A 15,567-nucleotide genomic window follows, 5' to 3' on the forward strand; every position below is an offset into this window, starting at 1 on the left:
AACTAACAGCACTATTTGACAATGTAAGTGTATTGCGTGTTTGTGTGTTTGTGTGTGTGTCAGTAATCTCTATGGTTCACAGGTTGCGTGTTTTCATGTGTGAGAACCAAAAGGTCTGTGTGTGAGTGTGTGTGCAGTTTCGCATTCCTTCAGCCATTGAAACTCAACCCCTGTTTATGTGTGTGTGTGTGTGTGTGTGTGTGTGTGTGTGTGTGTGTGTGTGTGTGTGGGTGTGTGGGTGTATACGTGCACCAGTGTTCCCGTTCGAAGCCTTTGTGCCGACCCTGAATAAAACTGGACACAATCACACAGGAATGAGGAAGAGGAAAGACAGTAAACACACACACACACACGCACACACACACACACACACACACACACACACAAACCCAGAGACAAACACACACAAAGAGAAATTGTGGGGTCAGTCCAGGAGGCTGAAACCGACAGTCATTAAATGAAAGACTGAACATCATCAATGAAAAAAAAAATCTAACAGAATCAAATTCAAAATCAAAAATTGATTTTATTCAAAACTGAATCAAATCAAACCAAGGTGCTTCATATTGTAATCGAACCAAACTGATTTGAACTGAAACAAAGTGATGAAACTTATTTTATAGGATCAGATTAATCGTGTGTGTTTGTGTGTGTGTGTGTGTGTGTGTGTGTGTGTGTGTGTGTGTGTGTGTGTGTGTGTGTGTGTGTGTGTGTGTGTGTGTGTGTGTGTGTGTGTGTGTGTGAGTGAGTGAGTCAGTGAGTGAGTGTGATATGGAAGAGAATCAAAAAGAAAGACAGTTGAGCTGAAAGCAGGGATTTTATAATGTAGAATTTGGTTTTGGGTTCAGTCTGATGTCTGAAGAACACTTGGACCATCATAAATGTCAGGCTGAAATGTCACAAAATTGTATTTTTTTAATGTGTAACATTAGCTACTGAGCTGCCATGAGTTATTTTGGTATTCTCTTAATATTCACCATTTTGTTTGTGAATGTGGTGTAATCCCTGTCTTCCAGAGACAAGTTTAATTTAACAACTTAGAACTTATGGAATGAAGATCATTTCTTGCACTCTCACATTTTTATACTGTAACATTCGACAGACAACAACAATGAAATGCCTCAGTTATGACAAAACAGTGTAGATACTCGAGAAAAATAACACACACACACACACACACACACACACACACACACACACACACACACACACACACACACACACACACACACACACTCACACAGAGTCACACACAAAAACGTTTTCACTTACAGTATATATCATTAGTTACATCATGTTTACAGTCGTAGAATGCTAAATTCAGTGAGCGCAATCAGCTGCCCTTATAAATCATCAGGCACTACTGTAAACATGACACACAAACCAACTAAACTCAGATTACTGTATATATTGAAGAAAGGGTTAAACTGCATGCTATGTGCATTTCTTTCCTCAGAAATCCCAGGCTACTTCATTAGCGTTACGCTAAATTGTAATGTTGACAGCATTTCGATGTGATGATCTACCAGAAAAAGCTTTCAGTACGATATTCAGTGTCCCGTAAGTTATGAAGCAGCAGCCGCTTTTGAAGTACAGGCCACACGTGACTGGGCTATCTTGCGATGATGAAGTGCTGTTCACGGTCCTGTTCGTTAAAGAGTGCGGCGTGTTTCGGTATTTAAAAAAGCAACAATTATATTTAAAATGCTCTTTGCAATTGTACATGATAGTTCGTATTAGCGACCTAAACAAACGGTAGATATGAGTTTCTGTGAAAATCTGTGAAAAGAATTTATCTTCAGTTTTATTCTGCAACATTTCCAAAAGACTAAACTTCATGTTAGCTTGTGCAAATCTCTATTCCCATCCGCTTCTAACTTGCCGTCCAGGTTGAATTTTTCATATAACTATCACCTGCTAGCTTTTATTAATGAAGCTGAGACATTCTTAATTTGAATATTTTGCATAACTTTCATGTACCTTGTACAATGACAATAAAGTTGAATCTAATCTAATCTAATCTAATCTAAATAACCTGATTGTAATTTTTTTAAATTATTATTATTATTTTCAATTTTTCCCCAAAAATTTCCAGCGAGATTTTATCACAATACTAGAAATCTGGGTTTGCATTACAGAAGACTAAACAAGCCAAGGTACCAAAAAAAAAAAAAACCAATAGGCAACTAGAGAGGTTTGTGGTGCCAGCGTATAAATATTCTAATCAGATTTGTTATCAGAATGCACAGAGTAACTCACCTCCATGAGAACTGTCTGAGTGAATGCAAAAGGGAATAGCAATTAGCCAAATAAGGCTTAACAGTAGCTTAGGCATCTCATCATTAAAGTGCTTCAGGGTTATTTTTTGCAACACCAACCACACACACACACACACAAAGACACAGGGAACGTGTCGACATGGTCACTTTGGGCTCGTCTCAACACCCAATCCATTATGAGCGTGAATTTCAGTTAAGTGTTTCTGGCTCTACAAGTGACAGGTTATAAAAAGGATCGGCAGCATGTCAACATAAAAACACACACACAATCATATATCTGCAGAAGCTTTGAAGTTACTACAAGGCAGAAGAGTCCAGAAGAGACGGTGCTTTCCACAAACAAGTACAAGGGATTAAAATCTTGAAAAATTTTGCTCGGGTTTGTACGTCAGCTAGCTAGCCTATTCTAGCTGTTAGGTCTTTTATTTAAAGGACAAAGTGACAATGGAATTGAGACACTTGAATTCGCCTCATATGTGCTGGCAAATTTCCAAAACTCCATACCACTAGTGTTGTGATTAAAATTAATAAGTGACATACGGCTAAGTACGGTGACCTATACTCAGAATTCATTCTCTGCATTTGACCCATCCAGAGTGCACACACACAGCAGTGAACACACAAACACCGTGAACACTCACCCGGAGCAGTGGGCAGCCATTTATGCTGCGGCGCCCGGGGAGCAGTCGTGGCCGGCCCAAGATTCGAACCCACAACCTCAGGATTACGAGTCAGACTCTCTAACGATTAGGCCACGACTTGCCCCAAGTGCGACTTGCCCAAGGGCCAATTAGCACTGCTTACACACTTCATTGGGTTATGCTGTTGTTGAGAAAGGAACAGCACAATTAGAACAAACTATTTTAACACAATCCTTACTCCAGACATAAACTCTTTACAATACTCCAAACAAGCACATTACACTGTAAATTACCATACTGTACTGTAAACTACCATACTACACTGTAAACTACTGTACTACATTCTAAACCACTGTACTACAGTGTAAACTATCATACTACACTGTAAACTACCATATTATACCATAAACTACCACACCACACTGTAAACTACAGCACCATACTATACTGTGGTCTTCTGAATGATACTAGACTCTACTGTAAAGTACAGTACTATAATGTACTTGTGCCATTTTACTATTTCATACAAGACATTACAAAATAAAGGAGATGTAACTGATAATTGCAGTTTTATCCATCATCCACATCAGCAAATATTTCAACACGTCAGCAAACTTTTTTTGCATCAAATCTCAAGTAGATGCTCCCTCCTGATGTGTGTGTGTGTGTGTGTGTGTGTGTGTGTGTGTGTGTGTGTGTGTGTGTGTGTGTGTGTGTGTGTGTGTGTGTGTGGCCTGTATATAATGAATCTGCAGTTTGTTCTGGCCCATTTACCACCACTAAGCCCAGATTTTTCCAAACCTGGGATATTAGCCAACTGTACACACACACACACACACACACACACACACACACACACACACACACACACACACACACACACACATACACACAAACACACAGTAGAGAGAAAGTCTTATCTTTAGGAACTGGTATCATGGTATCATCAAAACTAGCAACATATTAGCTATTATATATTAAAATGGAATTAAAAACATCCAGTTGTTAGATATATAAATAATCATACATAACATTTTTTTCAAATGAACTATTTAAGTGGATATTCACTGGACATCAATGTAGGATGGTGTGATAAAGCTGAATAGCGACCTTTAGATGCCACAAGGGCTTCTCCTATTCCTTTATATTAGCCGACAAACACAAACACAAACACACACACACACACACCTTACAGCACAACACAGTAATGTAGAACTGATGATGCAGTGATAACAGATGTACAATGAGTTTCTGTGGCAGTGTACCACTGTAGTTTAGCAGAAAGAGGCTATTGTCTGCACACACACACACACACACACACACACACACACACACACACACACACACACACACACACACACACACACACACACACACACACACACACACACACACACACACACAGGTAAAAGTAAATGAAAGTTTGTGTTCACTTTCTCAATCTCAGTGCTCGTTCTGCAGCAGAAATCAGAGGTCAGCTTTCTCCATCCCTACATTAGCTCATCCTGAACACACAGCTACTTTACAGTGAATTCCAGGTGTGTTGTCAGCTCACAAATCTGGCACAGCTTATTATAAGCCAAGCTGCTGATGTATAAATAACACAAAACTATATGTAACTATAGAAAAATAAAAACATATAAATAAGGAATACAACACTTGGAAAATAATCAGTTGTTTAATTGCTTGTATAATGTAAAGAAACCTGGGCTATAGTCACCTATAGTCCCGGTCACCATGACAACCGACCCCTGCATGCGGCCGCGTCCCAAATCACACGTTCCTACACAACACAGAGCTCATCAACATGGCGCACTAAAACACAGAGTAATAATTTGCGGTTTAGGATCAAACCCACGGTGCTGCTGCTTACCTCTCTGTAGTGGCCTCGAGATCTCCAGACCCGGTTTCGCGTGCAGTTATATGTGCAGTTTATGCACAATTATATATATATATATATATGTAAAAAATATAAAGTCCATGAAAGAGTGGAGAAAAAAAGGATCCGGGTTCGGATCCGGGTTCGCACCTGCGCTCGCGCTCTTTAGACAGAAAAGAAATGCGGCCGCTGAGGTGAGCGCGCGTGCCTGGTGAACCTCCCTCTCGGTCCGGCGGCAGCTCGCGCCTTTTGTGTTAGACGGCTATGCGGTACCCCGGTGCATGGGAGAGGAAACGCCTCTCTTTTAGCAGAGAGAGAGAGAGAGAGAGAGAGAGAGAGAGAGAGAGAGAGAGACAGACAGACAGACAGACAGACAGACAGACAGAGAAAGAGCGAGAGAGACAGAGAGAGGGAGAGAGAGTGGGGGAAGAGGGAGAGAGAGAGAAAGAGGGAGAGAGAGGGGGAGAGAGAGAGAGAGCGCGCGCATTCAAGTCTCGCACGCGCTCGAGTAACTTGGGGGTATATAAGGGATATAAGGGGATTTTATTTATATATATTTAATCACGTGCTTTGAGTGTGCTGTGTCTAAGGAAAGGAAACCTGACGTTTTGTTGGACAGCGTTAATGCACCGGTCTCGCGGAGGTTTAAATACCGCATTGCGATCATCACAAGATTGTAATGTTATATTTAAGGATTTTGGTTCACTTTTGCATTTCGTGGCTCTTGTTGTTTATCAGCACCACAAACACAAATTAGCGGATTATATATATATATATATATATATATATATATATATATATATATATATATATATTACACAGACCTATATGATATTTACAATAGTTACCTTATAGTGTCACTGTAGATCCACAATCCGTCAAGGGAACACTGGATGTTGGGGGGAATACGGTCTAATAATCACACTGCACCATCTCTCTCTGTCTGTCTCTCTGTCTGTCTGTCTGTCTCACCTCTCTATCTGTCTGTCTGTTTGTCTCACCTCTCTCTCTATCTGTCTGTCTGTCTGTCTGTCTGTCTGTCTGTTTCACCTCTCTCTCTCTCTCTCTCTCTCTCTCTCTCTCTCTCTCTCTCTCTCTCTCTCTCACACACACACACACACACACACACACACACACACACACACACACACACACACAACCAGTCCACCCTTCATCCAGCATGTTTTTGGAAGGTGGAAGGAAACTGAAGAAATCAACATCAACAACCTCGGCTATATCTTTTCAAAATATTTTTCTTCTTAATGTCCCTATACACATTTAACATGAGGTCGTATACAACAAGGTTGACAGATTGGCAACCTTAGTGCTTATTAGCACCTAAGTAGCGTGACTTGCTAGCAGGGATGTGTGATAAGATGAAAAACCCATTCACTGTTGATGAATGTTATACCAAAAGTGTCATGTGAATGTCTCAGAGATGAGAGATCATTTATGTTATCTTATACTCCAGTTAATACACTTAATAGTCTCTCTCTCTCTCTCTCTCTCTCTCTCTCTCACACACACACACACACACACACACACACACACACACACACACACACACACACACACACACACACACATTATTCACAGGCCACACATTGGGCTTCCCTCTTACTCTGACCCACAAACAAACCCTGCATCAGCAACTTCAGCAGATTTCCAGTCTCACAATAAAGCATGTCAAAAACACACTCGGAAATACTCACTTACAGTATCTGCTACTGTACGCTAAGTGCTTTTTTCCTGAGACAGGAATGATGCATTAACCTGACAATCGATTATAGGAAACCAGGAGGACAACCATTTCAAGTGCTAATTATTTCATTAGATATTAGCTAAAATGTTCCAGGTGAGATGGAAATGTATGGTGGTTTATTTAGAGGTTTTAGCAGTGCTTTTCAGCTTACCACAGATGTAAAGAGTGATTATTTAACTGTAGCTTTCCAGTTGATGTTTGATGTGATAAAAATTATATTCTGTTAAATTTGTTCTAATGTTAGAGAAATCTTACTTTCAAGAGACACTGGAACAGATTCGTTTCAGCAAAACATACAGCATGTTAGCAAAACATGCTAGATAGAACATTTAAGGACTTCCTAGCATATACTATTACCAGCATAATATTTTTTTTTAACAAACGCTTCTCAGTTAGATTTTAATATTTTCCATCTAGAGATAATGGTGTAGAGAAAATAAGGGGAAATATATGGAACTGTAAACTTTTGTGTGGAAAGTCATGTATTTTTAGGCTTCAGTTTTACATTTAGATGTAATTAGAGTTGTAAATAAATTCTTTTTAGGAGAATAGGAAGACATAGCCCCTTAATTTGCTTTCATGAAAATATATGAGGGCCTCTGGGAACATATCTTCCCCCTCACAACTGAGATCCATTTATACTGCATTTATATGCAGCTAAGATGCTAATATGAGCCTAAGCATGTAAAGAGAGAAATCATCATAAAAGAAAACTAAGAAATAGATTTAGATTTGTAAACAGTTGGAATTTCAGCTAGTGTTTCTGTCCCTAACCACATGCTAGCTGAGGTTTAGTATTCTCAAACCCAAGGCTTTTAGATTTAGAAATTAGCATTGTGACTAGATTTTGCCATTGTGACTAAAATGCTACATTAACACTGTCGTGCACAGGATTGTGTGTTGTTGTAAATCAGCCTGACTAAATTAGCCTTCAAGTGTGAGATCAAAGACAGCCAAATATAACCTGAGCGTTGATTTCTGACCTTTCCGCTGGAATACACCCACGTGTGAGGCTGGACTGTCTGGTATGTGGAACTCTGATAGCTAAAGGAGCAGGTTGAAGAGGAGGAGGTGAGCACTGACCTACGAGAGGACCAAAGACGGACAAAGGCTAAAATAAAATGTTAAAAAGCATGTCAAGCTGCCTGTCCTGAAGTCAGTGTGGAAAATCATTAAAGCTAGCTAGCTTTCAAGGAGCTACAGTATCAAGGAGCTGGAGGATGTTAGGATATAAACAATCTAGCGTATTGTTTAGTTAACATTAGGTAACATTATGTGTAAATGGGTGTGTTTGCTAAACAGTTGAATATCATCTCTTAAACTAGGTTAAGAGAATGTCACCATTGTTTCCAGTACACCATCATACAGTACATGCCTTGCTTGTAAAGTCCAAATGTTAGTACAATATTTATATCAAAAAATGTACAAATATTCAAATATGATCTTAAAAGACTTGGGTTGAAATTATAGACTGAATTTCTGATTTTTCTGAGGTAATTCTGTGGCTATGTTGGAGGTTTGAATACAGATGCAAAGTAGCATGTACTGTAGCTAAACATTATTCAGCAAGCTAGCTTCACGTTAGAAAATGATACTCGATCCTGCATCATTATAAAAATTATATAGGGATATTATAGGGAGCTTGGAGACTACACACACACACACACACACACACACACACACACACACACACACACACACACACACACACACACACACACACAAACACTCACAGAGCTTTATCACACTAGCCTGCGGTGAAGTCATGCACAGGTCTCTAATTTTCTCACACACAACCTCTATAAATACGGTACAGTTTTCTTAATACCCTTCTTAAGCCCCATCTGTCTTCTGTTTTCTAACTCTTACACACACACACACACACACACACACACACACACACACACACACACACACACACACACACACACACACACACTGAGTGGCAGAGAGTGACACACAACGGAAAAAATAACTCTGTTATCAACAGATCCTGTCCACACACTCGTCACATCTAGAAAGTTCAGCGTGTGCGGCAATAAAAAATGCCCTAAGCTTATCAGCGTCTGGCTAGCGTTAGCCACCTAGCATTCCAGACATCTGACACAAGGTCATGACACAACCATGCCCCATGTCTCAGCTCATACAGTTATTGTTTTATTTGATATTTTTATCTTTTTTTTTTTTGCATGGTTAAACACAAAAACATTTGGTTAGCAAATTGTAAATTGTGAGCTAGCTTTGGTTATTTATGCTAGCTCAACTGAATCAAACTGAATAAAAAAAATAATAAAAATAAACTTTTTTTCCCAAAAATATAAGGATATATCTCGAACAGCTAGTTAGGAATGTCCTTGTGGTAAGGTCTGTCTGCTTGGTGGCCATCATGGCACCACTTCACAGTGATGACAGAAGAATCATGATCATGATCATAATTACAGCTAGCTGTCTAGCTTAATGATGACAAAAGGCAAGCATGGACGCATCTGTTGTGTTTTTGGTGGTCTGTAGTTTGCTTCAGCTGATCTGTGCCCCATTTAATTTTTTCCTTGTCATGTTACTTCCTGTTTCTATGTTTGTGATGCTAAAGAAAAACAGAGTTGAATGATTATTGACATCTAAAATGACTTTCATAAGACTACAGTGATGTAATTAGCTAATTTGAGGCTATGTTTAGAGCTCACACACTCACACTCATACAGCTGAGGTGTCATGCTGCAACACTTTCCTTGCAAACATACGTTGTCACAACGGTGCGTCTGCACTGCACAGCACACACACACACACATACACACACACACACACACACACACACACACACACACACACACACACACACACACACACACACACACACACACACACACACACACACACACACACACACACACACATTGTTCTCTTGAGATGTCAGTGATTCTCACATCATAGTGCTGCCCTGTGTGACGGAATTTTCAAAAATGCTATAATTCCTTCAACTCACAGGGAACAAACTGCAAAGTTATCCTCACAAAAGATGGAGGCTAACATCTAGCTATGCTATGCTACCTAGCTATCTAGTTTACTGGCATCAGCTTATTTTGTTTTTATAGTGATACTAGAGCTAGCATTCTAGAGTTTGTGGTCAGCTGTTTATGTTTAGCCCTCATGCAAAGCTAACTTTAGAAAGCAGTTACAAAAATTATTCTCTGTTTTTCTATTTAATAATAGCTGTGTGATATCCCATGACCTTCAACATGACCTTCATGTTAACAATGTGGTATCTATGTGTACAGTATGAGTTCAGCTCCTGGTAGCAAATCTGTAACATCAGAGCTTAACATGTTCAATTAGAAGCCATTTATTTTTAGCGTATGTGACCTGCAGTTTCACACATAATGACCCGTGGGTTAAAGGTCAACGTTAATATCCGAGGTCTATTTATGCTGTGAGACACTGTGGCTCTGTCTGAACTGCTAGCATTCATGACTAGCCAAGGTTCTTTATGTATTCCTGAGTTTTAACGTACCAAGGATGACATGTAGCTAGCTTAGAGTATCATTCTGTCATGTTAACCACTAAGAATAGTACTCAAGCTACTGTAGCATCTGGACTACGTCCGGAACGATTTCTCTTTTCCCTTTTAACCCTCCTCACACTAAATCTTGTCCTCCTGCCTCTTCATGAGGAGCTGGAGGTCGAATATTGACCCTCAGCTACTTAGTGATAAAAACTGAAGTTGGTGGAAGTTACGCAAATGCCCAGAACCTAGCCTGCCTGAAAGAGCTCCTTTTCCGACTGGAATGTGTGGGAAGACATTCCTATAATAATGCTCTGCATTCTTCTCATCACTCCCTTATTCTTTTTTCCTATTCTTGGCCACGAATCCGAGAGTCATGTGCGCTTCCTTTGAAATTTGCACAGCTGCAGCCATAGAAGGCGAAGCTAATGGGAGAGGAAGTGCTTGCAGATTTTCCTAGAATTCATGCTTAGCAGATGTATAAGCCCCATTAACATGGACTCACTGTAATTCTAAGCACTGCATAATTGCTAGCACAATTCAACAATGTAGCATGTAAATGTTTACTGCCATTTAGTGTTGTATTCCTTCTGACAGCTGGCTGATTCCCAACAAAGAGAGGAAAGATTGTTGTGTGGAACAATCAACACCGGCTTGAAGACTAGGCAGATCAAGAGCCATTACTTAATTACTTGCCTCAGGAAAAGCCATAACCTTCCCGGGATTAGTGTGTGTGTTACGTACAGCGTGTCAAACAGCTGGTCTGTAGAAGATATGCACTGGGTCGTAGACTATCAGATTGATTATACATTTCATCAGCAGTTATGTGAGGTGTTCTGACAGCTCTACTGTGTTTGATATTAGGGATCCTATTTCTGTCTTTGTTGTTGGGTCAGTTTGGTTGGGGATAGATTAGTCTGCTGTGATTTGCTACAAGCATCTTGATCGTAGGATGTTACATACTGTGTTGTTGCTAACATGTGAGGATGTCATATTGGGATTTTGGATTTGATTCATGCTACATGATTTGCTGTGTGTGTGAAATGTTGGTTTCTTCTTACCGTGTTTGGTGTCGGATTGATCCTGGTGCGTTTGGTTTAGGGTTGATTTTGTCATAGGGTTGATAATTGACTGTTGGCCTGAGCTCTATCCTGTTTGGCTTGGTATTGGCTTGACCCTGTTGTGATTAGTTTTTTAGTTGATCTTTTCTGGTGTTGGGTGCTTCCTGCCATGTTTGGTATGTGTTCATTCTCCTGTCTTTTGTGTTGAGTTGATAATTTGTTGTTTCATATGGTAATGATTTCATCCTCCTGTATTTTGTGTTGAGTTTAGCGTCAGATTGGTTTGACCACTGAACCCATGCTACATGTTTGGAAAGGGTTTAATTGCACTGTTTGGCACCTGATCTGTTTGGTGTTGGGTTGAGGCTAGTGTCTTTGGTGTTGGGTTCATGCTCCTGTGTATGGTGTTGTATTTGGCTGATCCTCCTGGTTATTTATTATTGGGCATCCTGGCATCTTTGGTGTTTGGTTAATCCTGCTGTGTTTGGTGGCTACATTTGGCTGTACTTGGTTGAGGCAGTATTTGGTATATGAAGTCAATGCAGCTGTGTTTGGTATGTGGCTGTTATTTCATGCTGTGCAAAGATATACTGATGAAGTATTGATGCTACACAGTGTGTGTGTGAGTAAGCAAGTGGTCCAGGCAAAATGTATTGTTCTCTCCCTCATATTGAACATGCCAGTCCAATCAATTCCAAGATGTCGCCCAAATGACATTTTAACCCACTGATTAATGAGTCGTGTTTAATTAGACCGTGAGCAGCCATATGCATGTATGCAAGACATTCAAGCTGCTAATTCCCAATATAGCCAGCTATGTGTTTATTTACTCGAGTGACTGGTCCTCAGTAGAATGCCTGCCAGCTAACTATATCTGTTTCATTTATTAGTTAGAATTTATTAGCTGAGAGTGTGTGTGCCCTGAGATGGGTTGGCACTCAATCCAAGGGTGTATCCTGCCTTGATGCCCGATGACGCTTGAGATAGGCACAGGCTCCCGGTGACCCGAGAAGTTCAGATAAGCGGTAGAAAATGAATGAATGAATGAATGAATGAATGAATGAATGATTTATTAGGTGACTTTACGGTCCATGGAGCTTTTATCTAACTGTCTAATAGTTAATATTTTATTACACAGCATTTTGTAAACAAGGTATTTCTATTTCCAATTAATCTCTCACTCTCTCTCTCTCTCTTTCTCTCTCTCTCTCTCTCTCTCTCTCTCTCACACACACACACACACACACACACACACACACACACACACACACACACACACACACACACACACACACACACAAACATTTGGTATGACCTCCATACACAGTGTATCAGTGTTGGACAGGTATGACTTGGCACTGCTGTAGATTATAATCAAATACAACCTGAAACACACACACACACACACACACACACACACGCACAGCTTGGTGTTTTCCAGTAGCAATGGCATTAAAATCTGTGTGTGTGTGTGTGTGTGTGTGTGCGCGTGTACATGGACACACCATAATGATTGTATCCTGTTGATGTGCTTCGACTTGGTTAATCTATCAATATAAATAGACCCCTGCTTTTACTCCCACACACACAGACAAAATTATAATGCTTTGCTTCTGTGTGTATGTGTTTATAAGGACAAAGAGCGAGAAAAAAAGAAAGAAGACATCGGATGTGACAGTTGATCTAAATCAATTCAAACCCCACACACATACACACACATGCACACACACAGAATGAAATGTTTGAAGATGACTCACTGAACCCCATGTGTGATTCCACTCTCACTTCATGCTGCTGTTGCTAGGTGACGACACACATAACCTGGAAATGTGTGTGTGTGTGTGTGTTAGAACTTTTCTGATTTAATTGTGTAACCCCTGATTATTACTCACTTGGACACCATATCTAACATTTTACCATACTCCCAAGAGCACACAGATGTGGTATTTGGCATGTGGTAGCCTAGTGGTTAAGGTGTTGGGCTACCAATTGGAAGGTTGTGAGTTCTATCCCAGGTCCCAGGTCCACCAAGCTGCTACTGTTGGGCCCCTGAGCAAGGCCCTTAACCCTCAATTGCTCAGTTGTACAAAAATGAGATAATGTAAGTTGCTCTGGATAAGGGAGTCTGCCAAATGCTGTAAATGTAAATGTGGTTGTGCCCCAAAGCTGTACCTCATTCACCATGTAGTCTGTGTATTGTCTTAAACCAAGAGAGGGCATTTTGGATAGAGGTTTAGGTCTGTGGTGCATTGTGGGATATAAAGAGTCTGCTGTATGCTTTAAGGCATAATGGCATTCTGCTAAAACAATGCACTATAGAATCAGCAAAGGCTATTATTCAAGAGCTCATCCACAGAGATAATTTTGAGTCTTACAGCCCCCTCTGCAGTTCATAATCACTTTACACACAACCATTTAATAATGTTTGTTAAGCTTAAATGTTTTTGAGAGTGCATATTAGAGTGAATCATTGTGATTCATTCTACACTTGCTGAATCTATGTTTTAGATAAGGTTTTTTTTTAGCATTGTTGTCATTCATGTTATATACAATACAGTCTTCTCCAAGGCCCTGAAAGCATGCAACAGGGAAACAAAAAGCAGCATGGAAGTGCACAATAGTCATTCACACCTGTTGTAACAGTTGAGCATAAATTACAGTATGTACAGTAAAATAGTGAGTGAGTGTTATTAGTGCACTCACTGTACATAAATGACAGGTGAAATAAAACAGGTGAAATCAGAGAGGTGAAATAAAACAGGTGAAATAAAACAGGTGAAATCAGACAGGTGAAATTAGACAGGTGAAATAAAACAGGTGAAATTAGACAGGTGAAATAAAACCGGTGAAATAAAACAGGTAAAATCAGACAGGTGAAATAAAACAGGTGAAATAAAACAGGTGAAATAAAACAGGTAAAATCAGACAGGTGAAATTAAACCGGTGAAATAAAACGGGTAAAATCCGACAGGTCAAATAAAACAGGTGAAATAAAACAGGTAAAATCAGACAGGTGAAATAAAACAGGTGAAATAAAACAGGTAAAATCAGACAGGTGAAATAAAACAGGTGAAATAAAACAGGTAAAATCTGATGGATGAAATTAGACAGGTGAAATAAAACAGGTAAAATCAGACAGGTGAAATTAGACAGGTGAAATTAAACAGGTGAAATCAGACAGGTGAAATAAAACACGTAAAATCAGACAGGTGAAATTAGACAGGTGAAATCAGACAGGTGAAATAAAACATGTAAAATCAGACAGGTGAAATTAGACAGGTGAAATCAGACAGGTGAAGTAAAACAGGTAAGATCAGACAGGTGAAATTAGACAGGTTTAATAAAATAGGTGAAATAAAACAGGTAAAATCAGACAGGTGAAATAAAACAAGTGAAAAAAACCCCAGGTGAAATCAGACAGGTGAAATAAAACAGGTGAAATCAGACAGCTGAAATAAACCAGGTGAAATAAAACAGGTGAAATCAGACAGCTGAAATAAAACAGGTGAAATAAAACAGCTGAAATCAGACAGCTGAAATAAAACAGCTGAAATCAGACAGCTGAAATAAAACAGGTGAAATCAGACAGGTGAAATAGAACAGGTGAAATCAGACAGGTGAAATAAAACAGGTGAAATAAAACAGGTGAAATCATCCATCCATCCATCCATCCATTTTCTACCGCTTATCCGGGGCCGGGTCGCGGGGGCAGCAGTCTAAGCAGGTACACCCAGACTCCCCTCTCCCCAGACACTTCCTCCAGCTCTTCCGGGGGAATACCGAGGCGTTCCCAGGCCAGCCGAGAGACATAGTCCCTCCAGCGTGTCCTAGGTCTTCCCCGGGGCCTCCTCCCGGTTGCCCCACGGGGCCCGGCCGGGCTCAGCCCGAAGGAGCGACGTGGGGCCGATCTCCTGTGGGCCCACGACCTGCAGGAGAAACAGTAAGGGGCGGGTGCAATGTGGATTGGGTGGCAGTCGAAGGCGGGAGCCTCGGCGACCCAATCTCTGGACACGGAATCTGACAGGTGAAATCAGACAATTGAAATAAAACAGGTGAAATCAGAGTCAGTGTGGGTCAAAATATTTTGTAACTGAGTCAGTATGGAACCAAAGTGCACATCTTAATAATTACAGCTTAGTGAAACAGGCAATCAGCACAAATCTTTTTTTTTATAAATGATGAGTCAATCTTTACACAGTGTATTTTTACTGAAATGTGATTATCTATAAATTTGGTGAATTATTGTGCCTAGTAATGTGCCTAATGTGTCTTTTATATGAATCAGTGCATGCTTACTGGTTAAACACAAATGACTGAAATCTTATAGCTACGTGAATGAGAATAAGCTCGTTTTTATATAAAATCATTGTTAGTGCATCAATGTATGCTGAGTGAATCAAAAGGAATCACTGCATGCCAAATGAATCAAAACCAACTTCTGCTTAA

At 40.0% G+C, this 15,567-nt stretch overlaps 1 protein-coding gene across 4 annotated transcripts in view; it reads right to left on the bottom strand.

Moving 5' to 3' along the window:
- Positions 1-5,177, bottom strand: part of sorbs2a (sorbin and SH3 domain containing 2a) — a 44,575-nt gene extending 39,398 nt beyond the window's left edge. For 2 of the 4 annotated variants that reach the window (XM_047815974.1, XM_047815973.1), the window contains exons 1-2: positions 4,794-5,170; positions 4,641-4,703 (exon numbers count right to left, since the gene is read on the bottom strand). The gene's annotated coding sequence lies outside the window, so the exon portion shown is untranslated. Of the gene's footprint in view, positions 1-4,640; positions 4,704-4,793 lie in introns of all 4 variants that reach the window. The other 2 variants (XM_047815972.1, XM_047815975.1) reach the window with 2 other exon arrangements.
- Between the last annotated feature and the right edge of the window lie 10,390 nt (positions 5,178-15,567).

Source organism: Tachysurus fulvidraco, chromosome 7 (assembly GCF_022655615.1).
Source record: "Tachysurus fulvidraco isolate hzauxx_2018 chromosome 7, HZAU_PFXX_2.0, whole genome shotgun sequence".
Lineage (NCBI taxonomy): Eukaryota > Metazoa > Chordata > Actinopteri > Siluriformes > Bagridae > Tachysurus > Tachysurus fulvidraco.